Raw genomic sequence first — 25,533 nt, 5'->3', positions numbered from 1 at the left:
CCTTCAGCCACCTTTATTTCTGGTGCAGATTCCAAGAGCCTCGAGGGGGGAGGTTGGCTTCCCTTCCCCTAGGACATTTCATCTCTCTGGTCCAGTGAGCGTTCCTGGCAGATGTGCATAAAGACTGCCCAATCAGAAGCTCAAGGACCTCAAAGCGCCCGAACAGGGACTTGAACCCTGGACCCTCAGATTAAAAGTCTGATGCTCTACCGACTGAGCTATCCGGGCTCTGAAAAATCCACCACCAGAAGAGTCCAAAGCTGTTTGAATCTTGACATCTATGGTGGAAAAAGAGCATTCAGCCTGAAAGCACAAGTATTTGGCTTGCCCAGGCTGGCCAATCGTCCTTTCCCGTTTCATTTTCTAGGACAGGTTGAAGATAAAAGGGAGAATCTAACCTGTAAGCATGCAGATAGGGTCCAGTCCAGTTTCTGGCTTACTTTTACCTACAGGCCAATGCTCTTTCACCGGAAACAAGGGCCTTGCAAAAAGACACTGCCCGAACGGCTTCCTTAAGTCCTGGACCAAGACACTTCCAGTATTCTTAATCAGTGACTGGGTTACAAATGAAGTTCCCCTTTAGCCTCATGATGCCAGGTCCAGCAGAGGAAACGCAGGCCAAAAAATAATGTAGAATCCACTCTGGATTATAGGCAAGAGAAGATCAAGCAGCGTGTGCCAGTCGCAGATTGTTTACGGGAGCCCAGGTAAGCTACCACAGACAAGGTTCTATGGCAGGAAACAGTTGGTCAAACAATCACCTTCAGCCACCTTTATTTCTGGTGCAGATTCCAAGAGCCTCGAGGGGGGAGGTTGGCTTCCCGTCCCCTAGGACATTTCATCTCTCTGGTCCAGTGAGCGTTCCTGGCAGATGTGCATAAAGACTGCCCAATCAGAAGCTCAAGGACCTCAAAGCGCCCGAACAGGGACTTGAACCCTGGACCCTCAGATTAAAAGTCTGATGCTCTACCGACTGAGCTATCCGGGCTCTGAAAAATCCACCACCAGAAGAGTCCAAAGCAGTTTGAATCTTGACATCTATGGTGGAAAAAGAGCATTCAGCCTGAAAGCACAAGTATTTGGCTTGCCCAGGCTGGCCAATCGTCCTTTCCCGTTTCATTTTCTAGGACAGGTTGAAGATAAAAGGGAGAATCTAACCTGTAAGCATGTAGATAGGGTCCAGTCCAGTTTCTGGCTTACTTTTACCTACAGGCCAATGCTCTTTCACCGGAAACAAGGGCCTTGCAAAAAGACACTGCCCGAACGGCTTCCTTAAGTCCTGGACCAAGACACTTCCAGTATTCTTAATCAGTGACTGGGTTACAAATGAAGTTCCCCTTTAGCCTCATGATGCCAGGTCCAGCAGAGGAAACGCAGGCCAAAAAATAAGGTAGAATCCACTCTGGATTATAGGCAAGAGAAGATCAAGCAGCGTGTGCCAGTCGCAGATTGTTTACGGGAGCCCAGGTAAGCTACCACAGACAAGGTTCTATGGCAGGAAACAGTTGGTCAAACAATCACCTTCAGCCACCTTTATTTCTGGTGCAGATTCCAAGAGCCTCGAGGGGGGAGGTTGGCTTCCCTTCCCCTAGGACATTTCATCTCTCTGGTCCAGTGAGCGTTCCTGGCAGATGTGCATAAAGACTGCCCAATCAGAAGCTCAAGGACCTCAAAGCGCCCGAACAGGGACTTGAACCCTGGACCCTCAGATTAAAAGTCTGATGCTCTACCGACTGAGCTATCCGGGCTCTGAAAAATCCACCACCAGAAGAGTCCAAAGCAGTTTGAATCTTGACATCTATGGTGGAAAAAGAGCATTCAGCCTGAAAGCACAAGTATTTGGCTTGCCCAGGCTGGCCAATCGTCCTTTCCCGTTTCATTTTCTAGGACAGGTTGAAGATAAAAGGGAGAATCTAACCTGTAAGCATGCAGATAGGGTCCAGTCCAGTTTCTGGCTTACTTTTACCTACAGGCCAATGCTCTTTCACCGGAAACAAGGGCCTTGCAAAAAGACACTGCCCGAACGGCTTCCTTAAGTCCTGGACCAAGACACTTCCAGTATTCTTAATCAGTGACTGGGTTACAAATGAAGTTCCCCTTTAGCCTCATGATGCCAGGTCCAGCAGAGGAAACGCAGGCCAAAAAATAAGGTAGAATCCACTCTGGATTATAGGCAAGAGAAGATCAAGCAGCGTGTGCCAGTCGCAGATTGTTTACGGGAGCCCAGGTAAGCTACCACAGACAAGGTTCTATGGCAGGAAACAGTTGGTCAAACAATCACCTTCAGCCACCTTTATTTCTGGTGCAGATTCCAAGAGCCTCGAGGGGGGAGGTTGGCTTCCCGTCCCCTAGGACATTTCATCTCTCTGGTCCAGTGAGCGTTCCTGGCAGATGTGCATAAAGACTGCCCAATCAGAAGCTCAAGGACCTCAAAGCACCCGAACAGGGACTTGAACCCTGGACCCTCAGATTAAAAGTCTGATGCTCTACCGACTGAGCTATCCGGGCTCTGAAAAATCCACCACCAGAAGAGTCCAAAGCAGTTTGAATCTTGACATCTTTGGTGGAAAAAGAGCATTCAGCCTGAAAGCACAAGTATTTGGCTTGCCCAGGCTGGCCAATCGTCCTTTCCCGTTTCATTTTCTAGGACAGGTTGAAGATAAAAGGGAGAATCTAACCTGTAAGCATGCAGATAGGGTCCAGTCCAGTTTCTGGCTTACTTTTACCTACAGGCCAATGCTCTTTCACCGGAAACAAGGGCCTTGCAAAAAGACACTGCCCGAACGGCTTCCTTAAGTCCTGGACCAAGACACTTCCAGTATTCTTAATCAGTGACTGGGTTACAAATGAAGTTCCCCTTTAGCCTCATGATGCCAGGTCCAGCAGAGTTAACGCAGGCCAAAAAATAAGGTAGAATCCACTCTGGATTATAGGCAAGAGAAGATCAAGCAGCGTGTGCCAGTCGCAGATTGTTTACGGGAGCCCAGGTAAGCTACCACAGACAAGGTTCTATGGCAGGAAACAGTTGGTCAAACAATCACCTTCAGCCACCTTTATTTCTGGTGCAGATTCCAAGAGCCTCGAGGGGGGAGGTTGGCTTCCCTTCCCCTAGGACATTTCATCTCTCTGGTCCAGTGAGCGTTCCTGGCAGATGTGCATAAAGACTGCCCAATCAGAAGCTCAAGGACCTCAAAGCGCCCGAACAGGGACTTGAACCCTGGACCCTCAGATTAAAAGTCTGATGCTCTACCGACTGAGCTATTCGGGCTCTGAAAAATCCACCACCAGAAGAGTCCAAAGCTGTTTGAATCTTGACATCTATGGTGGAAAAAGAGCATTCAGCCTGAAAGCACAAGTATTTGGCTTGCCCAGGCTGGCCAATCGTCCTTTCCCGTTTCATTTTCTAGGACAGGTTGAAGATAAAAGGGAGAATCTAACCTGTAAGCATGCAGATAGGGTCCAGTCCAGTTTCTGGCTTACTTTTACCTACAGGCCAATGCTCTTTCACCGGAAACAAGGGCCTTGCAAAAAGACACTGCCCGAACGGCTTCCTTAAGTCCTGGACCAAGACACTTCCAGTATTCTTAATCAGTGACTGGGTTACAAATGAAGTTCCCCTTTAGCCTCATGATGCCAGGTCCAGCAGAGGAAACGCAGGCCAAAAAATAAGGTAGAATCCACTCTGGATTATAGGCAAGAGAAGATCAAGCAGCGTGTGCCAGTCACAGATTGTTTACGGGAGCCCAGGTAAGCTACCACAGACAAGGTTCTATGGCAGCAAACAGTTGGTCAAACAATCACCTTCAGCCACCTTTATTTCTGGTGCAGATTCCAAGAGCCTCGAGGGGGGAGGTTGGCTTCCCTTCCCCTAGGACATTTCATCTCTCTGGTCCAGTGAGCGTTCCTGGCAGATGTGCATAAAGACTGCCCAATCAGAAGCTCAAGGACCTCAAAGCGCCCGAACAGTGACTTGAACCCTGGACCCTCAGATTAAAAGTCTGATGCTCTACCGACTGAGCTATCCAGGCTCTGAAAAATCCACCACCAGAAGAGTCCAAAGCTGTTTGAATCTTGACATCTATGGTGGAAAAAGAGCATTCAGCCTGAAAGCACAAGTATTTGGCTTGCCCAGGCTGGCCAATCGTCCTCTCCCGTTTCATTTTCTAGGACAGGTTGAAGATAAAAGGGAGAATCTAACCTGTAAGCATGCAGATAGGGTCCAGTCCAGTTTCTGGCTTACTTTTACCTACAGGCCAATGCTCTTTCACCGGAAACAAGGGCCTTGCAAAAAGACACTGCCCGAACGGCTTCCTTAAGTCCTGGACCAAGACACTTCCAGTATTCTTAATCAGTGACTGGGTTACAAATGAAGTTCCCCTTTAGCCTCATGATGCCAGGTCCAGCAGAGGAAACGCAGGCCAAAAAATAAGGTAGAATCCACTCTGGATTATAGGCAAGAGAAGATCAAGCAGCGTGTGCCAGTCGCAGATTGTTTACGGGAGCCCAGGTAAGCTACCACAGACAAGGTTCTATGGCAGGAAACAGTTGGTCAAACAATCACCTTCAGCCACCTTTATTTCTGGTGCAGATTCCAAGAGCCTCGAGGGGGGAGGTTGGCTTCCCGTCCCCTAGGACATTTCATCTCTCTGGTCCAGTGAGCGTTCCTGGCAGATGTGCATAAAGACTGCCCAATCAGAAGCTCAAGGACCTCAAAGCGCCCGAACAGGGACTTGAACCCTGGACCCTCAGATTAAAAGTCTGATGCTCTACCGACTGAGCTATCCGGGCTCTGAAAAATCCCCCACCAGAAGAGTCCAAAGCTGTTTGAATCTTGACATCTATGGTGGAAAAAGAGCATTCAGCCTGAAAGCACAAGTATTTGGCTTGCCCAGGCTGGCCAATCGTCCTTTCCCGTTTCATTTTCTAGGACAGGTTGAAGATAAAAGGGAGAATCTAACCTGTAAGCATGCAGATAGGGTCCAGTCCAGTTTCTGGCTTACTTTTACCTACAGGCCAATGCTCTTTCACCGGAAACAAGGGCCTTGCAAAAAGACACTGCCCGAACGGCTTCCTTAAGTCCTGGACCAAGACACTTCCAGTATTCTTAATCAGTGACTGGGTTACAAATGAAGTTCCCCTTTAGCCTCATGATGCCAGGTCCAGCAGAGGAAACGCAGGCCAAAAAATAATGTAGAATCCACTCTGGATTATAGGCAAGAGAAGATCAAGCAGCGTGTGCCAGTCGCAGATTGTTTACGGGAGCCCAGGTAAGCTACCACAGACAAGGTTCTATGGCAGGAAACAGTTGGTCAAACAATCACCTTCAGCCACCTTTATTTCTGGTGCAGATTCCAAGAGCCTCGAGGGGGGAGGTTGGCTTCCCGTCCCCTAGGACATTTCATCTCTCTGGTCCAGTGAGCGTTCCTGGCAGATGTGCATAAAGACTGCCCAATCAGAAGCTCAAGGACCTCAAAGCGCCCGAACAGGGACTTGAACCCTGGACCCTCAGATTAAAAGTCTGATGCTCTACCGACTGAGCTATCCGGGCTCTGAAAAATCCACCACCAGAAGAGTCCAAAGCAGTTTGAATCTTGACATCTATGGTGGAAAAAGAGCATTCAGCCTGAAAGCACAAGTATTTGGCTTGCCCAGGCTGGCCAATCGTCCTTTCCCGTTTCATTTTCTAGGACAGGTTGAAGATAAAAGGGAGAATCTAACCTGTAAGCATGTAGATAGGGTCCAGTCCAGTTTCTGGCTTACTTTTACCTACAGGCCAATGCTCTTTCACCGGAAACAAGGGCCTTGCAAAAAGACACTGCCCGAACGGCTTCCTTAAGTCCTGGACCAAGACACTTCCAGTATTCTTAATCAGTGACTGGGTTACAAATGAAGTTCCCCTTTAGCCTCATGATGCCAGGTCCAGCAGAGGAAACGCAGGCCAAAAAATAAGGTAGAATCCACTCTGGATTATAGGCAAGAGAAGATCAAGCAGCGTGTGCCAGTCGCAGATTGTTTACGGGAGCCCAGGTAAGCTACCACAGACAAGGTTCTATGGCAGGAAACAGTTGGTCAAACAATCACCTTCAGCCACCTTTATTTCTGGTGCAGATTCCAAGAGCCTCGAGGGGGGAGGTTGGCTTCCCTTCCCCTAGGACATTTCATCTCTCTGGTCCAGTGAGCGTTCCTGGCAGATGTGCATAAAGACTGCCCAATCAGAAGCTCAAGGACCTCAAAGCGCCCGAACAGGGACTTGAACCCTGGACCCTCAGATTAAAAGTCTGATGCTCTACCGACTGAGCTATCCGGGCTCTGAAAAATCCACCACCAGAAGAGTCCAAAGCAGTTTGAATCTTGACATCTATGGTGGAAAAAGAGCATTCAGCCTGAAAGCACAAGTATTTGGCTTGCCCAGGCTGGCCAATCGTCCTTTCCCGTTTCATTTTCTAGGACAGGTTGAAGATAAAAGGGAGAATCTAACCTGTAAGCATGCAGATAGGGTCCAGTCCAGTTTCTGGCTTACTTTTACCTACAGGCCAATGCTCTTTCACCGGAAACAAGGGCCTTGCAAAAAGACACTGCCCGAACGGCTTCCTTAAGTCCTGGACCAAGACACTTCCAGTATTCTTAATCAGTGACTGGGTTACAAATGAAGTTCCCCTTTAGCCTCATGATGCCAGGTCCAGCAGAGGAAACGCAGGCCAAAAAATAAGGTAGAATCCACTCTGGATTATAGGCAAGAGAAGATCAAGCAGCGTGTGCCAGTCGCAGATTGTTTACGGGAGCCCAGGTAAGCTACCACAGACAAGGTTCTATGGCAGGAAACAGTTGGTCAAACAATCACCTTCAGCCACCTTTATTTCTGGTGCAGATTCCAAGAGCCTCGAGGGGGGAGGTTGGCTTCCCGTCCCCTAGGACATTTCATCTCTCTGGTCCAGTGAGCGTTCCTGGCAGATGTGCATAAAGACTGCCCAATCAGAAGCTCAAGGACCTCAAAGCACCCGAACAGGGACTTGAACCCTGGACCCTCAGATTAAAAGTCTGATGCTCTACCGACTGAGCTATCCGGGCTCTGAAAAATCCACCACCAGAAGAGTCCAAAGCAGTTTGAATCTTGACATCTTTGGTGGAAAAAGAGCATTCAGCCTGAAAGCACAAGTATTTGGCTTGCCCAGGCTGGCCAATCGTCCTTTCCCGTTTCATTTTCTAGGACAGGTTGAAGATAAAAGGGAGAATCTAACCTGTAAGCATGCAGATAGGGTCCAGTCCAGTTTCTGGCTTACTTTTACCTACAGGCCAATGCTCTTTCACCGGAAACAAGGGCCTTGCAAAAAGACACTGCCCGAACGGCTTCCTTAAGTCCTGGACCAAGACACTTCCAGTATTCTTAATCAGTGACTGGGTTACAAATGAAGTTCCCCTTTAGCCTCATGATGCCAGGTCCAGCAGAGTTAACGCAGGCCAAAAAATAAGGTAGAATCCACTCTGGATTATAGGCAAGAGAAGATCAAGCAGCGTGTGCCAGTCGCAGATTGTTTACGGGAGCCCAGGTAAGCTACCACAGACAAGGTTCTATGGCAGGAAACAGTTGGTCAAACAATCACCTTCAGCCACCTTTATTTCTGGTGCAGATTCCAAGAGCCTCGAGGGGGGAGGTTGGCTTCCCTTCCCCTAGGACATTTCATCTCTCTGGTCCAGTGAGCGTTCCTGGCAGATGTGCATAAAGACTGCCCAATCAGAAGCTCAAGGACCTCAAAGCGCCCGAACAGGGACTTGAACCCTGGACCCTCAGATTAAAAGTCTGATGCTCTACCGACTGAGCTATTCGGGCTCTGAAAAATCCACCACCAGAAGAGTCCAAAGCTGTTTGAATCTTGACATCTATGGTGGAAAAAGAGCATTCAGCCTGAAAGCACAAGTATTTGGCTTGCCCAGGCTGGCCAATCGTCCTTTCCCGTTTCATTTTCTAGGACAGGTTGAAGATAAAAGGGAGAATCTAACCTGTAAGCATGCAGATAGGGTCCAGTCCAGTTTCTGGCTTACTTTTACCTACAGGCCAATGCTCTTTCACCGGAAACAAGGGCCTTGCAAAAAGACACTGCCCGAACGGCTTCCTTAAGTCCTGGACCAAGACACTTCCAGTATTCTTAATCAGTGACTGGGTTACAAATGAAGTTCCCCTTTAGCCTCATGATGCCAGGTCCAGCAGAGGAAACGCAGGCCAAAAAATAAGGTAGAATCCACTCTGGATTATAGGCAAGAGAAGATCAAGCAGCGTGTGCCAGTCGCAGATTGTTTACGGGAGCCCAGGTAAGCTACCACAGACAAGGTTCTATGGCAGCAAACAGTTGGTCAAACAATCACCTTCAGCCACCTTTATTTCTGGTGCAGATTCCAAGAGCCTCGAGGGGGGAGGTTGGCTTCCCTTCCCCTAGGACATTTCATCTCTCTGGTCCAGTGAGCGTTCCTGGCAGATGTGCATAAAGACTGCCCAATCAGAAGCTCAAGGACCTCAAAGCGCCCGAACAGTGACTTGAACCCTGGACCCTCAGATTAAAAGTCTGATGCTCTACCGACTGAGCTATCCAGGCTCTGAAAAATCCACCACCAGAAGAGTCCAAAGCTGTTTGAATCTTGACATCTATGGTGGAAAAAGAGCATTCAGCCTGAAAGCACAAGTATTTGGCTTGCCCAGGCTGGCCAATCGTCCTCTCCCGTTTCATTTTCTAGGACAGGTTGAAGATAAAAGGGAGAATCTAACCTGTAAGCATGCAGATAGGGTCCAGTCCAGTTTCTGGCTTACTTTTACCTACAGGCCAATGCTCTTTCACCGGAAACAAGGGCCTTGCAAAAAGACACTGCCCGAACGGCTTCCTTAAGTCCTGGACCAAGACACTTCCAGTATTCTTAATCAGTGACTGGGTTACAAATGAAGTTCCCCTTTAGCCTCATGATGCCAGGTCCAGCAGAGGAAACGCAGGCCAAAAAATAAGGTAGAATCCACTCTGGATTATAGGCAAGAGAAGATCAAGCAGCGTGTGCCAGTCGCAGATTGTTTACGGGAGCCCAGGTAAGCTACCACAGACAAGGTTCTATGGCAGGAAACAGTTGGTCAAACAATCACCTTCAGCCACCTTTATTTCTGGTGCAGATTCCAAGAGCCTCGAGGGGGGAGGTTGGCTTCCCGTCCCCTAGGACATTTCATCTCTCTGGTCCAGTGAGCGTTCCTGGCAGATGTGCATAAAGACTGCCCAATCAGAAGCTCAAGGACCTCAAAGCGCCCGAACAGGGACTTGAACCCTGGACCCTCAGATTAAAAGTCTGATGCTCTACCGACTGAGCTATCCGGGCTCTGAAAAATCCACCACCAGAAGAGTCCAAAGCAGTTTGAATCTTGACATCTTTGGTGGAAAAAGAGCATTCAGCCTGAAAGCACAAGTATTTGGCTTGCCCAGGCTGGCCAATCGTCCTTTCCCGTTTCATTTTCTAGGACAGGTTGAAGATAAAAGGGAGAATCTAACCTGTAAGCATGCAGATAGGGTCCAGTCCAGTTTCTGGCTTACTTTTACCTACAGGCCAATGCTCTTTCACCGGAAACAAGGGCCTTGCAAAAAGACACTGCCCGAACGGCTTCCTTAAGTCCTGGACCAAGACACTTCCAGTATTCTTAATCAGTGACTGGGTTACAAATGAAGTTCCCCTTTAGCCTCATGATGCCAGGTCCAGCAGAGGAAACGCAGGCCAAAAAATAAGGTAGAATCCACTCTGGATTATAGGCAAGAGAAGATCAAGCAGCGTGTGCCAGTCGCAGATTGTTTACGGGAGCCCAGGTAAGCTACCACAGACAAGGTTCTATGGCAGCAAACAGTTGGTCAAACAATCACCTTCAGCCACCTTTATTTCTGGTGCAGATTCCAAGAGCCTCGAGGGGGGAGGTTGGCTTCCCTTCCCCTAGGACATTTCATCTCTCTGGTCCAGTGAGCGTTCCTGGCAGATGTGCATAAAGACTGCCCAATCAGAAGCTCAAGGACCTCAAAGCGCCCGAACAGTGACTTGAACCCTGGACCCTCAGATTAAAAGTCTGATGCTCTACCGACTGAGCTATCCAGGCTCTGAAAAATCCACCACCAGAAGAGTCCAAAGCTGTTTGAATCTTGACATCTATGGTGGAAAAAGAGCATTCAGCCTGAAAGCACAAGTATTTGGCTTGCCCAGGCTGGCCAATCGTCCTCTCCCGTTTCATTTTCTAGGACAGGTTGAAGATAAAAGGGAGAATCTAACCTGTAAGCATGCAGATAGGGTCCAGTCCAGTTTCTGGCTTACTTTTACCTACAGGCCAATGCTCTTTCACCGGAAACAAGGGCCTTGCAAAAAGACACTGCCCGAACGGCTTCCTTAAGTCCTGGACCAAGACACTTCCAGTATTCTTAATCAGTGACTGGGTTACAAATGAAGTTCCCCTTTAGCCTCATGATGCCAGGTCCAGCAGAGGAAACGCAGGCCAAAAAATAAGGTAGAATCCACTCTGGATTATAGGCAAGAGAAGATCAAGCAGCGTGTGCCAGTCGCAGATTGTTTACGGGAGCCCAGGTAAGCTACCACAGACAAGGTTCTATGGCAGGAAACAGTTGGTCAAACAATCACCTTCAGCCACCTTTATTTCTGGTGCAGATTCCAAGAGCCTCGAGGGGGGAGGTTGGCTTCCCGTCCCCTAGGACATTTCATCTCTCTGGTCCAGTGAGCGTTCCTGGCAGATGTGCATAAAGACTGCCCAATCAGAAGCTCAAGGACCTCAAAGCGCCCGAACAGGGACTTGAACCCTGGACCCTCAGATTAAAAGTCTGATGCTCTACCGACTGAGCTATCCGGGCTCTGAAAAATCCACCACCAGAAGAGTCCAAAGCAGTTTGAATCTTGACATCTTTGGTGGAAAAAGAGCATTCAGCCTGAAAGCACAAGTATTTGGCTTGCCCAGGCTGGCCAATCGTCCTTTCCCGTTTCATTTTCTAGGACAGGTTGAAGATAAAAGGGAGAATCTAACCTGTAAGCATGCAGATAGGGTCCAGTCCAGTTTCTGGCTTACTTTTACCTACAGGCCAATGCTCTTTCACCGGAAACAAGGGCCTTGCAAAAAGACACTGCCCGAACGGCTTCCTTAAGTCCTGGACCAAGACACTTCCAGTATTCTTAATCAGTGACTGGGTTACAAATGAAGTTCCCCTTTAGCCTCATGATGCCAGGTCCAGCAGAGTTAACGCAGGCCAAAAAATAAGGTAGAATCCACTCTGGATTATAGGCAAGAGAAGATCAAGCAGCGTGTGCCAGTCGCAGATTGTTTACGGGAGCCCAGGTAAGCTACCACAGACAAGGTTCTATGGCAGGAAACAGTTGGTCAAACAATCACCTTCAGCCACCTTTATTTCTGGTGCAGATTCCAAGAGCCTCGAGGGGGGAGGTTGGCTTCCCTTCCCCTAGGACATTTCATCTCTCTGGTCCAGTGAGCGTTCCTGGCAGATGTGCATAAAGACTGCCCAATCAGAATCTCAAGGACCTCAAAGCGCCCGAACAGGGACTTGAACCCTGGACCCTCAGATTAAAAGTCTGATGCTCTACCGACTGAGCTATCCGGGCTCTGAAAAATCCACCACCAGAAGAGTCCAAAGCTGTTTGAATCTTGACATCTATGGTGGAAAAAGAGCATTCAGCCTGAAAGCACAAGTATTTGGCTTGCCCAGGCTGGCCAATCGTCCTTTCCCGTTTCATTTTCTAGGACAGGTTGAAGATAAAAGGGAGAATCTAACCTGTAAGCATGCAGATAGGGTCCAGTCCAGTTTCTGGCTTACTTTTACCTACAGGCCAATGCTCTTTCACCGGAAACAAGGGCCTTGCAAAAAGACACTGCCCGAACGGCTTCCTTAAGTCCTGGACCAAGACACTTCCAGTATTCTTAATCAGTGACTGGGTTACAAATGAAGTTCCCCTTTAGCCTCATGATGCCAGGTCCAGCAGAGGAAACGCAGGCCAAAAAATAATGTAGAATCCACTCTGGATTATAGGCAAGAGAAGATCAAGCAGCGTGTGCCAGTCGCAGATTGTTTACGGGAGCCCAGGTAAGCTACCACAGACAAGGTTCTATGGCAGGAAACAGTTGGTCAAACAATCACCTTCAGCCACCTTTATTTCTGGTGCAGATTCCAAGAGCCTCGAGGGGGGAGGTTGGCTTCCCTTCCCCTAGGACATTTCATCTCTCTGGTCCAGTGAGCGTTCCTGGCAGATGTGCATAAAGACTGCCCAATCAGAATCTCAAGGACCTCAAAGCGCCCGAACAGGGACTTGAACCCTGGACCCTCAGATTAAAAGTCTGATGCTCTACCGACTGAGCTATCCGGGCTCTGAAAAATCCACCACCAGAAGAGTCCAAAGCTGTTTGAATCTTGACATCTATGGTGGAAAAAGAGCATTCAGCCTGAAAGCACAAGTATTTGGCTTGCCCAGGCTGGCCAATCGTCCTTTCCCGTTTCATTTTCTAGGACAGGTTGAAGATAAAAGGGAGAATCTAACCTGTAAGCATGCAGATAGGGTCCAGTCCAGTTTCTGGCTTACTTTTACCTACAGGCCAATGCTCTTTCACCGGAAACAAGGGCCTTGCAAAAAGACACTGCCCGAACGGCTTCCTTAAGTCCTGGACCAAGACACTTCCAGTATTCTTAATCAGTGACTGGGTTACAAATGAAGTTCCCCTTTAGCCTCATGATGCCAGGTCCAGCAGAGGAAACGCAGGCCAAAAAATAATGTAGAATCCACTCTGGATTATAGGCAAGAGAAGATCAAGCAGCGTGTGCCAGTCGCAGATTGTTTACGGGAGCCCAGGTAAGCTACCACAGACAAGGTTCTATGGCAGGAAACAGTTGGTCAAACAATCACCTTCAGCCACCTTTATTTCTGGTGCAGATTCCAAGAGCCTCGAGGGGGGAGGTTGGCTTCCCTTCCCCTAGGACATTTCATCTCTCTGGTCCAGTGAGCGTTCCTGGCAGATGTGCATAAAGACTGCCCAATCAGAAGCTCAAGGACCTCAAAGCGCCCGAACAGGGACTTGAACCCTGGACCCTCAGATTAAAAGTCTGATGCTCTACCGACTGAGCTATCCGGGCTCTGAAAAATCCACCACCAGAAGAGTCCAAAGCAGTTTGAATCTTGACATCTTTGGTGGAAAAAGAGCATTCAGCCTGAAAGCACAAGTATTTGGCTTGCCCAGGCTGGCCAATCGTCCTTTCCCGTTTCATTTTCTAGGACAGGTTGAAGATAAAAGGGAGAATCTAACCTGTAAGCATGCAGATAGGGTCCAGTCCAGTTTCTGGCTTACTTTTACCTACAGGCCAATGCTCTTTCACCGGAAACAAGGGCCTTGCAAAAAGACACTGCCCGAACGGCTTCCTTAAGTCCTGGACCAAGACACTTCCAGTATTCTTAATCAGTGACTGGGTTACAAATGAAGTTCCCCTTTAGCCTCATGATGCCAGGTCCAGCAGAGTTAACGCAGGCCAAAAAATAAGGTAGAATCCACTCTGGATTATAGGCAAGAGAAGATCAAGCAGCGTGTGCCAGTCGCAGATTGTTTACGGGAGCCCAGGTAAGCTACCACAGACAAGGTTCTATGGCAGGAAACAGTTGGTCAAACAATCACCTTCAGCCACCTTTATTTCTGGTGCAGATTCCAAGAGCCTCGAGGGGGGAGGTTGGCTTCCCTTCCCCTAGGACATTTCATCTCTCTGGTCCAGTGAGCGTTCCTGGCAGATGTGCATAAAGACTGCCCAATCAGAATCTCAAGGACCTCAAAGCGCCCGAACAGGGACTTGAACCCTGGACCCTCAGATTAAAAGTCTGATGCTCTACCGACTGAGCTATCCGGGCTCTGAAAAATCCACCACCAGAAGAGTCCAAAGCTGTTTGAATCTTGACATCTATGGTGGAAAAAGAGCATTCAGCCTGAAAGCACAAGTATTTGGCTTGCCCAGGCTGGCCAATCGTCCTTTCCCGTTTCATTTTCTAGGACAGGTTGAAGATAAAAGGGAGAATCTAACCTGTAAGCATGCAGATAGGGTCCAGTCCAGTTTCTGGCTTACTTTTACCTACAGGCCAATGCTCTTTCACCGGAAACAAGGGCCTTGCAAAAAGACACTGCCCGAACGGCTTCCTTAAGTCCTGGACCAAGACACTTCCAGTATTCTTAATCAGTGACTGGGTTACAAATGAAGTTCCCCTTTAGCCTCATGATGCCAGGTCCAGCAGAGGAAACGCAGGCCAAAAAATAATGTAGAATCCACTCTGGATTATAGGCAAGAGAAGATCAAGCAGCGTGTGCCAGTCGCAGATTGTTTACGGGAGCCCAGGTAAGCTACCACAGACAAGGTTCTATGGCAGGAAACAGTTGGTCAAACAATCACCTTCAGCCACCTTTATTTCTGGTGCAGATTCCAAGAGCCTCGAGGGGGGAGGTTGGCTTCCCTTCCCCTAGGACATTTCATCTCTCTGGTCCAGTGAGCGTTCCTGGCAGATGTGCATAAAGACTGCCCAATCAGAAGCTCAAGGACCTCAAAGCGCCCGAACAGGGACTTGAACCCTGGACCCTCAGATTAAAAGTCTGATGCTCTACCGACTGAGCTATCCGGGCTCTGAAAAATCCACCACCAGAAGAGTCCAAAGCAGTTTGAATCTTGACATCTATGGTGGAAAAAGAGCATTCAGCCTGAAAGCACAAGTATTTGGCTTGCCCAGGCTGGCCAATCATCCTTTCCCGTTTCATTTTCTAGGACAGGTTGAAGATAAAAGGGAGAATCTAACCTGTAAGCATGCAGATAGGGTCCAGTCCAGTTTCTGGCTTACTTTTACCTACAGGCCAATGCTCTTTCACCGGAAACAAGGGCCTTGCAAAAAGACACTGCCCGAACGGCTTCCTTAAGTCCTGGACCAAGACACTTCCAGTATTCTTAATCAGTGACTGGGTTACAAATGAAGTTCCCCTTTAGCCTCATGATGCCAGGTCCAGCAGAGGAAACGCAGGCCAAAAAATAAGGTAGAATCCACTCTGGATTATAGGCAAGAGAAGATCAAGCAGCGTGTGCCAGTCGCAGATTGTTTACGGGAGCCCAGGTAAGCTACCACAGACAAGGTTCTATGGCAGGAAACAGTTGGTCAAACAATCACCTTCAGCCACCTTTATTTCTGGTGCAGATTCCAAGAGCCTCGAGGGGGGAGGTTGGCTTCCCTTCCCCTAGGACATTTCATCTCTCTGGTCCAGTGAGCGTTCCTGGCAGATGTGCATAAAGACTGCCCAATCAGAAGCTCAAGGACCTCAAAGCGCCCGAACAGGGACTTGAACCCTGGACCCTCAGATTAAAAGTCTGATGCTCTACCGACTGAGCTATCCGGGCTCTGAAAAATCCACCACCAGAAGAGTCCAAAGCTGTTTGAATCTTGACATCTATGGTGGAAAAAGAGCATTCAGCCTGAAAGCACAAGTATTTGGCTTGCCCAGGCTGGCCAATCGTCCTTTCCCGTTTCATTTTCTAGGACAGGTTGAAGATAAAAGGGAGAATCTAACCTGTAAGCATGCAGATAGGGTCCAGTCCAGTTTCTGGCTTACTTTTACCTACAGGCCAATGCTCTTTCACCGGAAACAAGGGCCTTGCAAAAAGACACTGCCCGAACGGCTTCCTTAAGTCCTGGACCAAGACACTTCCAGTATTCTTAATCAGTGACTGGGTTACAAATGAAGTTCCCCTTTAGCCTCATGATGCCAGGTCCAGCAGAGGAAACGCAGGCCAAAAAATAATGTAGAATCCACTCTGGATTATAGGCAAGAGAAGATCAAGCAGCGTGTGCCAGTCGCAGATTGTTTACGGGAGCCCAGGTAAGCTACCACAGACAAGGTTCTATGGCAGGAAACAGTTGGTCAAACAATCACCTTCAGCCACCTTTATTTCTGGTGCAGATTCCAAGAGCCTCGAGGGGGGAGGTTGGCTTCCCTTCCCCTAGGACATTTCATCTCTCTGGTCCAGTGAGCGTTCCTGGCAGATGTGCATAAAGACTGCCCAATCAGAAGCTCAAGGACCTCAAAGCGCCCGAACAGGGACTTGAACCCTGGACCCTCAGATTAAAAGTCTGATGCTCTACCGACTGAGCTATCCGGGCTCTGAAAAATCCACCACCAGAAGAGTCCAAAGCAGTTTGAATCTTGACATCTATGGTGGAAAAAGAGCATTCAGCCTGAAAGCACAAGTATTTGGCTTGCCCAGGCTGGCCAATCATCCTTTCCCGTTTCATTTTCTAGGACAGGTTGAAGATAAAAGGGAGAATCTAACCTGTAAGCATGCAGATAGGGTCCAGTCCAGTTTCTGGCTTACTTTTACCTACAGGCCAATGCTCTTTCACCGGAAACAAGGGCCTTGCAAAAAGACACTGCCCGAACGGCTTCCTTAAGTCCTGGACCAAGACACTTCCAGTATTCTTAATCAGTGACTGGGTTACAAATGAAGTTCCCCTTTAGCCTCATGATGCCAGGTCCAGCAGAGGAAACGCAGGCCAAAAAATAATGTAGAATCCACTCTGGATTATAGGCAAGAGAAGATCAAGCAGCGTGTGCCAGTCGCAGATTGTTTACGGGAGCCCAGGTAAGCTACCACAGACAAGGTTCTATGGCAGGAAACAGTTGGTCAAACAATCACCTTCAGCCACCTTTATTTCTGGTGCAGATTCCAAGAGCCTCGAGGGGGGAGGTTGGCTTCCCGTCCCCTAGGACATTTCATCTCTCTGGTCCAGTGAGCGTTCCTGGCAGATGTGCATAAAGACTGCCCAATCAGAAGCTCAAGGACCTCAAAGCACCCGAACAGGGACTTGAACCCTGGACCCTCAGATTAAAAGTCTGATGCTCTACCGACTGAGCTATCCGGGCTCTGAAAAATCCGCCACCAGAAGAGTCCAAAGCAGTTTGAATCTTGACATCTTTGGTGGAAAAAGAGCATTCAGCCTGAAAGCACAAGTATTTGGCTTGCCCAGGCTGGCCAATCGTCCTTTCCCGTTTCATTTTCTAGGACAGGTTGAAGATAAAAGGGAGAATCTAACCTGTAAGCATGCAGATAGGGTCCAGTCCAGTTTCTGGCTTACTTTTACCTACAGGCCAATGCTCTTTCACCGGAAACAAGGGCCTTGCAAAAAGACACTGCCCGAACGGCTTCCTTAAGTCCTGGACCAAGACACTTCCAGTATTCTTAATCAGTGACTGGGTTACAAATGAAGTTCCCCTTTAGCCTCATGATGCCAGGTCCAGCAGAGGAAACGCAGGCCAAAAAATAAGGTAGAATCCACTCTGGATTATAGGCAAGAGAAGATCAAGCAGCGTGTGCCAGTCGCAGATTGTTTACGGGAGCCCAGGTAAGCTACCACAGACAAGGTTCTATGGCAGGAAACAGTTGGTCAAACAATCACCTTCAGCCACCTTTATTTCTGGTGCAGATTCCAAGAGCCTCGAGGGGGGAGGTTGGCTTCCCGTCCCCTAGGACATTTCATCTCTCTGGTCCAGTGAGCGTTCCTGGCAGATGTGCATAAAGACTGCCCAATCAGAAGCTCAAGGACCTCAAAGCGCCCGAACAGGGACTTGAACCCTGGACCCTCAGATTAAAAGTCTGATGCTCTACCGACTGAGCTATCCGGGCTCTGAAAAATCCACCACCAGAAGAGTCCAAAGCAGTTTGAATCTTGACATCTATGGTGGAAAAAGAGCATTCAGCCTGAAAGCACAAGTATTTGGCTTGCCCAGGCTGGCCAATCATCCTTTCCCGTTTCATTTTCTAGGACAGGTTGAAGATAAAAGGGAGAATCTAACCTGTAAGCATGCAGATAGGGTCCAGTCCAGTTTCTGGCTTACTTTTACCTACAGGCCAATGCTCTTTCACCGGAAACAAGGGCCTTGCAAAAAGACACTGCCCGAACGGCTTCCTTAAGTCCTGGACCAAGACACTTCCAGTATTCTTAATCAGTGACTGGGTTACAAATGAAGTTCCCCTTTAGCCTCATGATGCCAGGTCCAGCAGAGGAAACGCAGGCCAAAAAATAATGTAGAATCCACTCTGGATTATAGGCAAGAGAAGATCAAGCAGCGTGTGCCAGTTGCAGATTGTTTACGGGAGCCCAGGTAAGCTACCACAGACAAGGTTCTATGGCAGGAAACAGTTGGTCAAACAATCACCTTCAGCCACCTTTATTTCTGGTGCAGATTCCAAGAGCCTCGAGGGGGGAGGTTGGCTTCCCGTCCCCTAGGACATTTCATCTCTCTGGTCCAGTGAGCGTTCCTGGCAGATGTGCATAAAGACTGCCCAATCAGAAGCTCAAGGACCTCAAAGCGCCCGAACAGGGACTTGAACCCTGGACCCTCAGATTAAAAGTCTGATGCTCTACCGACTGAGCTATCCGGGCTCTGAAAAATCCGCCACCAGAAGAGTCCAAAGCAGTTTGAATCTTGACATCTTTGGTGGAAAAAGAGCATTCAGCCTGAAAGCACAAGTATTTGGCTTGCCCAGGCTGGCCAATCGTCCTTTCCCGTTTCATTTTCTAGGACAGGTTGAAGATAAAAGGGAGAATCTAACCTGTAAGCATGCAGATAGGGTCCAGTCCAGTTTCTGGCTTACTTTTACCTACAGGCCAATGCTCTTTCACCGGAAACAAGGGCCTTGCAAAAAGACACTGCCCGAACGGCTTCCTTAAGTCCTGGACCAAGACACTTCCAGTATTCTTAATCAGTGACTGGGTTACAAATGAAGTTCCCCTTTAGCCTCATGATGCCAGGTCCAGCAGAGGAAACGCAGGCCAAAAAATAAGGTAGAATCCACTCTGGATTATAGGCAAGAGAAGATCAAGCAGCGTGTGCCAGTCGCAGATTGTTTACGGGAGCCCAGGTAAGCTACCACAGACAAGGTTCTATGGCAGGAAACAGTTGGTCAAACAATCACCTTCAGCCACCTTTATTTCTGGTGCAGATTCCAAGAGCCTCGAGGGGGGAGGTTGGCTTCCCTTCCCCTAGGACATTTCATCTCTCTGGTCCAGTGAGCGTTCCTGGCAGATGTGCATAAAGACTGCCCAATCAGAAGCTCAAGGACCTCAAAGCGCCCGAACAGGGACTTGAACCCTGGACCCTCAGATTAAAAGTCTGATGCTCTACCGACTGAGCTATCCGGGCTCTGAAAAATCCACCACCAGAAGAGTCCAAAGCTGTTTGAATCTTGACATCTATGGTGGAAAAAGAGCATTCAGCCTGAAAGCACAAGTATTTGGCTTGCCCAGGCTGGCCAATCGTCCTTTCCCGTTTCATTTTCTAGGACAGGTTGAAGATAAAAGGGAGAATCTAACCTGTAAGCATGCAGATAGGGTCCAGTCCAGTTTCTGGCTTACTTTTACCTACAGGCCAATGCTCTTTCACCGGAAACAAGGGCCTTGCAAAAAGACACTGCCCGAACGGCTTCCTTAAGTCCTGGACCAAGACACTTCCAGTATTCTTAATCAGTGACTGGGTTACAAATGAAGTTCCCCTTTAGCCTCATGATGCCAGGTCCAGCAGAGGAAACGCAGGCCAAAAAATAATGTAGAATCCACTCTGGATTATAGGCAAGAGAAGATCAAGCAGCGTGTGCCAGTCGCAGATTGTTTACGGGAGCCCAGGTAAGCTACCACAGACAAGGTTCTATGGCAGGAAACAGTTGGTCAAACAATCACCTTCAGCCACCTTTATTTCTGGTGCAGATTCCAAGAGCCTCGAGGGGGGAGGTTGGCTTCCCTTCCCCTAGGACATTTCATCTCTCTGGTCCAGTGAGCGTTCCTGGCAGATGTGCATAAAGACTGCCCAATCAGAAGCTCAAGGACCTCAAAGCGCCCGAACAGGGACTTGAACCCTGGACCCTCAGATTAAAAGTCTGATGCTCTACCGACTGAGCTATCCGGGCTCTGAAAAATCCACCACCAGAAGAGTCCAAAGCTGTTTGAATCTTGACATCTATGGTGGAAAAAGAGCATTCAGCCTGAAAGCACAAGTATTTGGCTTGCCCAGGCTGGCCAATCGTCCTTTCCCGTTTCATTTTCTAGGACAGGTTGAAGATAAAAGGGAGAATCTAACCTGTAAGCATGCAGATAGGGTCCAGTCCAGTTTCTGGCTTACTTTTACCTACAGGCCAATGCTCTTTCACCGGAAACAAGGGCCTTGCAAAAAGACACTGCCCGAACGGCTTCCTTAAGTCCTGGACCAAGACACTTCCAGTATTCTTAATCAGTGACTGGGTTACAAATGAAGTTCCCCTTTAGCCTCATGATGCCAGGTCCAGCAGAGGAAACGCAGGCCAAAAAATAATGTAGAATCCACTCTGGATTATAGGCAAGAGAAGATCAAGCAGCGTGTGCCAGTCGCAGATTGTTTACGGGAGCCCAGGTAAGCTACCACAGACAAGGTTCTATGGCAGGAAACAGTTGGTCAAACAATCACCTTCAGCCACCTTTATTTCTGGTGCAGATTCCAAGAGCCTCGAGGGGGGAGGTTGGCTTCCCGTCCCCTAGGACATTTCATCTCTCTGGTCCAGTGAGCGTTCCTGGCAGATGTGCATAAAGACTGCCCAATCAGAAGCTCAAGGACCTCAAAGCGCCCGAACAGGGACTTGAACCCTGGACCCTCAGATTAAAAGTCTGATGCTCTACCGACTGAGCTATCCGGGCTCTGAAAAGTCCGCCACCAGAAGAGTCCAAAGCAGTTTGAATCTTGACATCTTTGGTGGAAAAAGAGCATTCAGCCTGAAAGCACAAGTATTTGGCTTGCCCAGGCTGGCCAATCGTCCTTTCCCGTTTCATTTTCTAGGACAGGTTGAAGATAAAAGGGAGAATCTAACCTGTAAGCATGCAGATAGGGTCCAGTCCAGTTTCTGGCTTACTTTTACCTACAGGCCAATGCTCTTTCACCGGAAACAAGGGCCTTGCAAAAAGACACTGCCCGAACGGCTTCCTTAAGTCCTGGACCAAGACACTTCCAGTATTCTTAATCAGTGACTGGGTTACAAATGAAGTTCCCCTTTAGCCTCATGATGCCAGGTCCAGCAGAGGAAACGCAGGCCAAAAAATAAGGTAGAATCCACTCTGGATTATAGGCAAGAGAAGATCAAGCAGCGTGTGCCAGTCGCAGATTGTTTACGGGAGCCCAGGTAAGCTACCACAGACAAGGTTCTATGGCAGGAAACAGTTGGTCAAACAATCACCTTCAGCCACCTTTATTTCTGGTGCAGATTCCAAGAGCCTCGAGGGGGGAGGTTGGCTTCCCTTCCCCTAGGACATTTCATCTCTCTGGTCCAGTGAGCGTTCCTGGCAGATGTGCATAAAGACTGCCCAATCAGAAGCTCAAGGACCTCAAAGCGCCCGAACAGGGACTTGAACCCTGGACCCTCAGATTAAAAGTCTGATGCTCTACCGACTGAGCTATCCAGGCTCTGAAAAATCCACCACCAGAAGAGTCCAAAGCTGTTTGAATCTTGACATCTATGGTGGAAAAAGAGCATTCAGCCTGAAAGCACAAGTATTTGGCTTGCCCAGGCTGGCCAATCGTCCTTTCCCGTTTCATTTTCTAGGACAGGTTGAAGATAAAAGGGAGAATCTAACCTGTAAGCATGCAGATAGGGTCCAGTCCAGTTTCTGGCTTACTTTTACCTACAGGCCAATGCTCTTTCACCGGAAACAAGGGCCTTGCAAAAAGACACTGCCCGAACGGCTTCCTTAAGTCCTGGACCAAGACACTTCCAGTATTCTTAATCAGTGACTGGGTTACAAATGAAGTTCCCCTTTAGCCTCATGATGCCAGGTCCAGCAGAGGAAACGCAGGCCAAAAAATAAGGTAGAATCCACTCTGGATTATAGGCAAGAGAAGATCAAGCAGCGTGTGCCAGTCGCAGATTGTTTACGGGAGCCCAGGTAAGCTACCACAGACAAGGTTCTATGGCAGGAAACAGTTGGTCAAACAATCACCTTCAGCCACCTTTATTTCTGGTGCAGATTCCAAGAGCCTCGAGGGGGGAGGTTGGCTTCCCTTCCCCTAGGACATTTCATCTCTCTGGTCCAGTGAGCGTTCCTGGCAGATGTGCATAAAGACTGCCCAATCAGAAGCTCAAGGACCTCAAAGCGCCCGAACAGGGACTTGAACCCTGGACCCTCAGATTAAAAGTCTGATGCTCTACCGACTGAGCTATCCGGGCTCTGAAAAATCCACCACCAGAAGAGTCCAAAGCTGTTTGAATCTTGACATCTATGGTGGAAAAAGAGCATTCAGCCTGAAAGCACAAGTATTTGGCTTGCCCAGGCTGGCCAATCGTCCTTTCCCGTTTCATTTTCTAGGACAGGTTGAAGATAAAAGGGAGAATCTAACCTGTAAGCATGCAGATAGGGTCCAGTCCAGTTTCTGGCTTACTTTTACCTACAGGCCAATGCTCTTTCACCGGAAACAAGGGCCTTGCAAAAAGACACTGCCCGAACGGCTTCCTTAAGTCCTGGACCAAGACACTTCCAGTATTCTTAATCAGTGACTGGGTTACAAATGAAGTTCCCCTTTAGCCTCATGATGCCAGGTCCAGCAGAGGAAACGCAGGCCAAAAAATAAGGTAGAATCCACTCTGGATTATAGGCAAGAGAAGATCAAGCAGCGTGTGCCAGTCGCAGATTGTTTACGGGAGCCCAGGTAAGCTACCACAGACAAGGTTCTATGGCAGGAAACAGTTGGTCAAACAATCACCTTCAGCCACCTTTATTTCTGGTGCAGATTCCAAGAGCCTCGAGGGGGGAGGTTGGCTTCCCTTCCCCTAGGACATTTCATCTCTCTGGTCCAGTGAGCGTTCCTGGCAGATGTGCATAAAGACTGCCCAATCAGAAGCTCAAGGACCTCAAAGCGCCCGAACAGGGACTTGAACCCTGGACCCTCAGATTAAAAGTCTGATGCTCTACCGACTGAGCTATCCGGGCTCTGAAAAATCCACCACCAGAAGAGTCCAAAGCTGTTTGAATCTTGACATCTATGGTGGAAAAAGAGCATTCAGCCTGAAAGCACAAGTATTTGGCTTGCCCAGGCTGGCCAATCGTCCTTTCCCGTTTCATTTTCTAGGACAGGTTGAAGATAAAAGGGAGAATCTAACCTGTAAGCATGCAGATAGGGTCCAGTCCAGTTTCTGGCTTACTTTTACCTACAGGCCAATGCTCTTTCACCGGAAACAAGGGCCTTGCAAAAAGACACTGCCCGAACGGCTTCCTTAAGTCCTGGACCAAGACACTTCCAGTATTCTTAATCAGTGACTGGGTTACAAATGAAGTTCCCCTTTAGCCTCATGATGCCAGGTCCAGCAGAGGAAACGCAGGCCAAAAAATAATGTAGAATCCACTCTGGATTATAGGCAAGAGAAGATCAAGCAGCGTGTGCCAGTCGCAGATTGTTTACGGGAGCCCAGGTAAGCTACCACAGACAAGGTTCTATGGCAGGAAACAGTTGGTCAAACAATCACCTTCAGCCACCTTTATTTCTGGTGCAGATTCCAAGAGCCTCGAGGGGGGAGGTTGGCTTCCCGTCCCCTAGGACATTTCATCTCTCTGGTCCAGTGAGCGTTCCTGGCAGATGTGCATAAAGACTGCCCAATCAGAAGCTCAAGGACCTCAAAGCGCCCGAACAGGGACTTGAACCCTGGACCCTCAGATTAAAAGTCTGATGCTCTACCGACTGAGCTATCCGGGCTCTGAAAAATCCACCACCAGAAGAGTCCAAAGCTGTTTGAATCTTGACATCTATGGTGGAAAAAGAGCATTCAGCCTGAAAGCACAAGTATTTGGCTTGCCCAGGCTGGCCAATCGTCCTTTCCCGTTTCATTTTCTAGGACAGGTTGAAGATAAAAGGGAGAATCTAACCTGTAAGCATGCAGATAGGGTCCAGTCCAGTTTCTGGCTTACTTTTACCTACAGGCCAATGCTCTTTCACCGGAAACAAGGGCCTTGCAAAAAGACACTGCCCGAACGGCTTCCTTAAGTCCTGGACCAAGACACTTCCAGTATTCTTAATCAGTGACTGGGTTACAAATGAAGTTCCCCTTTAGCCTCATGATGCCAGGTCCAGCAGAGGAAACGCAGGCCAAAAAATAATGTAGAATCCACTCTGGATTATAGGCAAGAGAAGATCAAGCAGCGTGTGCCAGTCGCAGATTGTTTACGGGAGCCCAGGTAAGCTACCACAGACAAGGTTCTATGGCAGGAAACAGTTGGTCAAACAATCACCTTCAGCCACCTTTATTTCTGGTGCAGATTCCAAGAGCCTCGAGGGGGGAGGTTGGCTTCCCTTCCCCTAGGATATTTCATCTCTCTGGTCCAGTGAGCGTTCCTGGCAGATGTGCATAAAGACTGCCCAATCAGAAGCTCAAGGACCTCAAAGCGCCCGAACAGGGACTTGAACCCTGGACCCTCAGATTAAAAGTCTGATGCTCTACCGACTGAGCTATCCGGGCTCTGAAAAATCCACCACCAGGAGAGTCCAAAGCTGTTTGAATCTTGACATCTATGGTGGAAAAAGAGCATTCAGCCTGAAAGCACAAGTATTTGGCTTGCCCAGGCTGGCCAATCGTCCTTTCCCGTTTCATTTTCTAGGACAGGTTGAAGATAAAAGGGAGAATCTAACCTGTAAGCATGCAGATAGGGTCCAGTCCAGTTTCTGGCTTACTTTTACCTACAGGCCAATGCTCTTTCACCGGAAACAAGGGCCTTGCAAAAAGACACTGCCCGAACGGCTTCCTTAAGTCCTGGACCAAGACACTTCCAGTATTCTTAATCAGTGACTGGGTTACAAATGAAGTTCCCCTTTAGCCTCATGATGCCAGGTCCAGCAGAGGAAACGCAGGCCAAAAAATAAGGTAGAATCCACTCTGGATTATAGGCAAGAGAAGATCAAGCAGCGTGTGCCAGTCGCAGATTGTTTACGGGAGCCCAGGTAAGCTACCACAGACAAGGTTCTATGGCAGGAAACAGTTGGTCAAACAATCACCTTCAGCCACCTTTATTTCTGGTGCAGATTCCAAGAGCCTCGAGGGGGGAGGTTGGCTTCCCGTCCCCTAGGACATTTCATCTCTCTGGTCCAGTGAGCGTTCCTGGCAGATGTGCATAAAGACTGCCCAATCAGAAGCTCAAGGACCTCAAAGCGCCCGAACAGGGACTTGAACCCTGGACCCTCAGATTAAAAGTCTGATGCTCTACCGACTGAGCTATCCGGGCTCTGAAAAATCCCCCACCAGAAGAGTCCAAAGCTGTTTGAATCTTGACATCTATGGTGGAAAAAGAGCATTCAGCCTGAAAGCACAAGTATTTGGCTTGCCCAGGCTGGCCAATCGTCCTCTCCCGTTTCATTTTCTAGGACAGGTTGAAGATAAAAGGGAGAATCTAACCTGTAAGCATGCAGATAGGGTCCAGTCCAGTTTCTGGCTTACTTTTACCTACAGG

At 48.6% G+C, this 25,533-nt stretch overlaps 25 non-coding genes across 25 annotated transcripts; all 25 read right to left on the bottom strand.

Annotated features, from left to right (window-relative positions):
- Positions 1-155: 155 nt before the first annotated feature.
- Positions 156-228, bottom strand: TRNAK-UUU (transfer RNA lysine (anticodon UUU)). The gene has a single exon. It is a non-coding gene; the product is annotated as a tRNA-Lys (tRNA).
- Positions 229-915: 687 nt separating this feature from the next.
- Positions 916-988, bottom strand: TRNAK-UUU (transfer RNA lysine (anticodon UUU)). The gene has a single exon. It is a non-coding gene; the product is annotated as a tRNA-Lys (tRNA).
- Positions 989-1,675: 687 nt separating this feature from the next.
- On the bottom strand, positions 1,676-1,748 carry TRNAK-UUU (transfer RNA lysine (anticodon UUU)). The gene has a single exon. It is a non-coding gene; the product is annotated as a tRNA-Lys (tRNA).
- A 2,967-nt stretch (positions 1,749-4,715) lies between these two features.
- TRNAK-UUU (transfer RNA lysine (anticodon UUU)) lies at positions 4,716-4,788 on the bottom strand. The gene has a single exon. It is a non-coding gene; the product is annotated as a tRNA-Lys (tRNA).
- A 687-nt stretch (positions 4,789-5,475) lies between these two features.
- TRNAK-UUU (transfer RNA lysine (anticodon UUU)) lies at positions 5,476-5,548 on the bottom strand. Its single transcript has one exon. It is a non-coding gene; the product is annotated as a tRNA-Lys (tRNA).
- A 687-nt stretch (positions 5,549-6,235) lies between these two features.
- TRNAK-UUU (transfer RNA lysine (anticodon UUU)) lies at positions 6,236-6,308 on the bottom strand. The gene has a single exon. It is a non-coding gene; the product is annotated as a tRNA-Lys (tRNA).
- Positions 6,309-9,275: 2,967 nt separating this feature from the next.
- On the bottom strand, positions 9,276-9,348 carry TRNAK-UUU (transfer RNA lysine (anticodon UUU)). The gene has a single exon. It is a non-coding gene; the product is annotated as a tRNA-Lys (tRNA).
- A 1,447-nt stretch (positions 9,349-10,795) lies between these two features.
- TRNAK-UUU (transfer RNA lysine (anticodon UUU)) lies at positions 10,796-10,868 on the bottom strand. Its single transcript has one exon. It is a non-coding gene; the product is annotated as a tRNA-Lys (tRNA).
- A 687-nt stretch (positions 10,869-11,555) lies between these two features.
- Positions 11,556-11,628, bottom strand: TRNAK-UUU (transfer RNA lysine (anticodon UUU)). The gene has a single exon. It is a non-coding gene; the product is annotated as a tRNA-Lys (tRNA).
- A 687-nt stretch (positions 11,629-12,315) lies between these two features.
- TRNAK-UUU (transfer RNA lysine (anticodon UUU)) lies at positions 12,316-12,388 on the bottom strand. The gene has a single exon. It is a non-coding gene; the product is annotated as a tRNA-Lys (tRNA).
- Positions 12,389-13,075: 687 nt separating this feature from the next.
- On the bottom strand, positions 13,076-13,148 carry TRNAK-UUU (transfer RNA lysine (anticodon UUU)). Its single transcript has one exon. It is a non-coding gene; the product is annotated as a tRNA-Lys (tRNA).
- Positions 13,149-13,835: 687 nt separating this feature from the next.
- Positions 13,836-13,908, bottom strand: TRNAK-UUU (transfer RNA lysine (anticodon UUU)). The gene has a single exon. It is a non-coding gene; the product is annotated as a tRNA-Lys (tRNA).
- A 687-nt stretch (positions 13,909-14,595) lies between these two features.
- On the bottom strand, positions 14,596-14,668 carry TRNAK-UUU (transfer RNA lysine (anticodon UUU)). Its single transcript has one exon. It is a non-coding gene; the product is annotated as a tRNA-Lys (tRNA).
- Positions 14,669-15,355: 687 nt separating this feature from the next.
- On the bottom strand, positions 15,356-15,428 carry TRNAK-UUU (transfer RNA lysine (anticodon UUU)). Its single transcript has one exon. It is a non-coding gene; the product is annotated as a tRNA-Lys (tRNA).
- Positions 15,429-16,115: 687 nt separating this feature from the next.
- On the bottom strand, positions 16,116-16,188 carry TRNAK-UUU (transfer RNA lysine (anticodon UUU)). Its single transcript has one exon. It is a non-coding gene; the product is annotated as a tRNA-Lys (tRNA).
- A 1,447-nt stretch (positions 16,189-17,635) lies between these two features.
- Positions 17,636-17,708, bottom strand: TRNAK-UUU (transfer RNA lysine (anticodon UUU)). Its single transcript has one exon. It is a non-coding gene; the product is annotated as a tRNA-Lys (tRNA).
- Positions 17,709-18,395: 687 nt separating this feature from the next.
- TRNAK-UUU (transfer RNA lysine (anticodon UUU)) lies at positions 18,396-18,468 on the bottom strand. The gene has a single exon. It is a non-coding gene; the product is annotated as a tRNA-Lys (tRNA).
- A 687-nt stretch (positions 18,469-19,155) lies between these two features.
- On the bottom strand, positions 19,156-19,228 carry TRNAK-UUU (transfer RNA lysine (anticodon UUU)). Its single transcript has one exon. It is a non-coding gene; the product is annotated as a tRNA-Lys (tRNA).
- Positions 19,229-19,915: 687 nt separating this feature from the next.
- TRNAK-UUU (transfer RNA lysine (anticodon UUU)) lies at positions 19,916-19,988 on the bottom strand. Its single transcript has one exon. It is a non-coding gene; the product is annotated as a tRNA-Lys (tRNA).
- Positions 19,989-20,675: 687 nt separating this feature from the next.
- TRNAK-UUU (transfer RNA lysine (anticodon UUU)) lies at positions 20,676-20,748 on the bottom strand. Its single transcript has one exon. It is a non-coding gene; the product is annotated as a tRNA-Lys (tRNA).
- A 1,447-nt stretch (positions 20,749-22,195) lies between these two features.
- Positions 22,196-22,268, bottom strand: TRNAK-UUU (transfer RNA lysine (anticodon UUU)). The gene has a single exon. It is a non-coding gene; the product is annotated as a tRNA-Lys (tRNA).
- A 687-nt stretch (positions 22,269-22,955) lies between these two features.
- Positions 22,956-23,028, bottom strand: TRNAK-UUU (transfer RNA lysine (anticodon UUU)). Its single transcript has one exon. It is a non-coding gene; the product is annotated as a tRNA-Lys (tRNA).
- A 687-nt stretch (positions 23,029-23,715) lies between these two features.
- Positions 23,716-23,788, bottom strand: TRNAK-UUU (transfer RNA lysine (anticodon UUU)). Its single transcript has one exon. It is a non-coding gene; the product is annotated as a tRNA-Lys (tRNA).
- Positions 23,789-24,475: 687 nt separating this feature from the next.
- TRNAK-UUU (transfer RNA lysine (anticodon UUU)) lies at positions 24,476-24,548 on the bottom strand. The gene has a single exon. It is a non-coding gene; the product is annotated as a tRNA-Lys (tRNA).
- Positions 24,549-25,235: 687 nt separating this feature from the next.
- TRNAK-UUU (transfer RNA lysine (anticodon UUU)) lies at positions 25,236-25,308 on the bottom strand. Its single transcript has one exon. It is a non-coding gene; the product is annotated as a tRNA-Lys (tRNA).
- Between the last annotated feature and the right edge of the window lie 225 nt (positions 25,309-25,533).

The sequence above is a fragment of the Lithobates pipiens genome, unplaced genomic scaffold, assembly GCF_037356315.1.
Source record: "Lithobates pipiens isolate NorthernLeopardFrog02 unplaced genomic scaffold, aLitPip1_a1.2 Scaffold_8, whole genome shotgun sequence".
In the NCBI taxonomy this organism is placed as follows: domain Eukaryota; kingdom Metazoa; phylum Chordata; class Amphibia; order Anura; family Ranidae; genus Lithobates; species Lithobates pipiens.
Note: the sequence above shows the minus strand (reverse complement) of the source record. Positions and strands in the feature narration are given on the sequence as shown.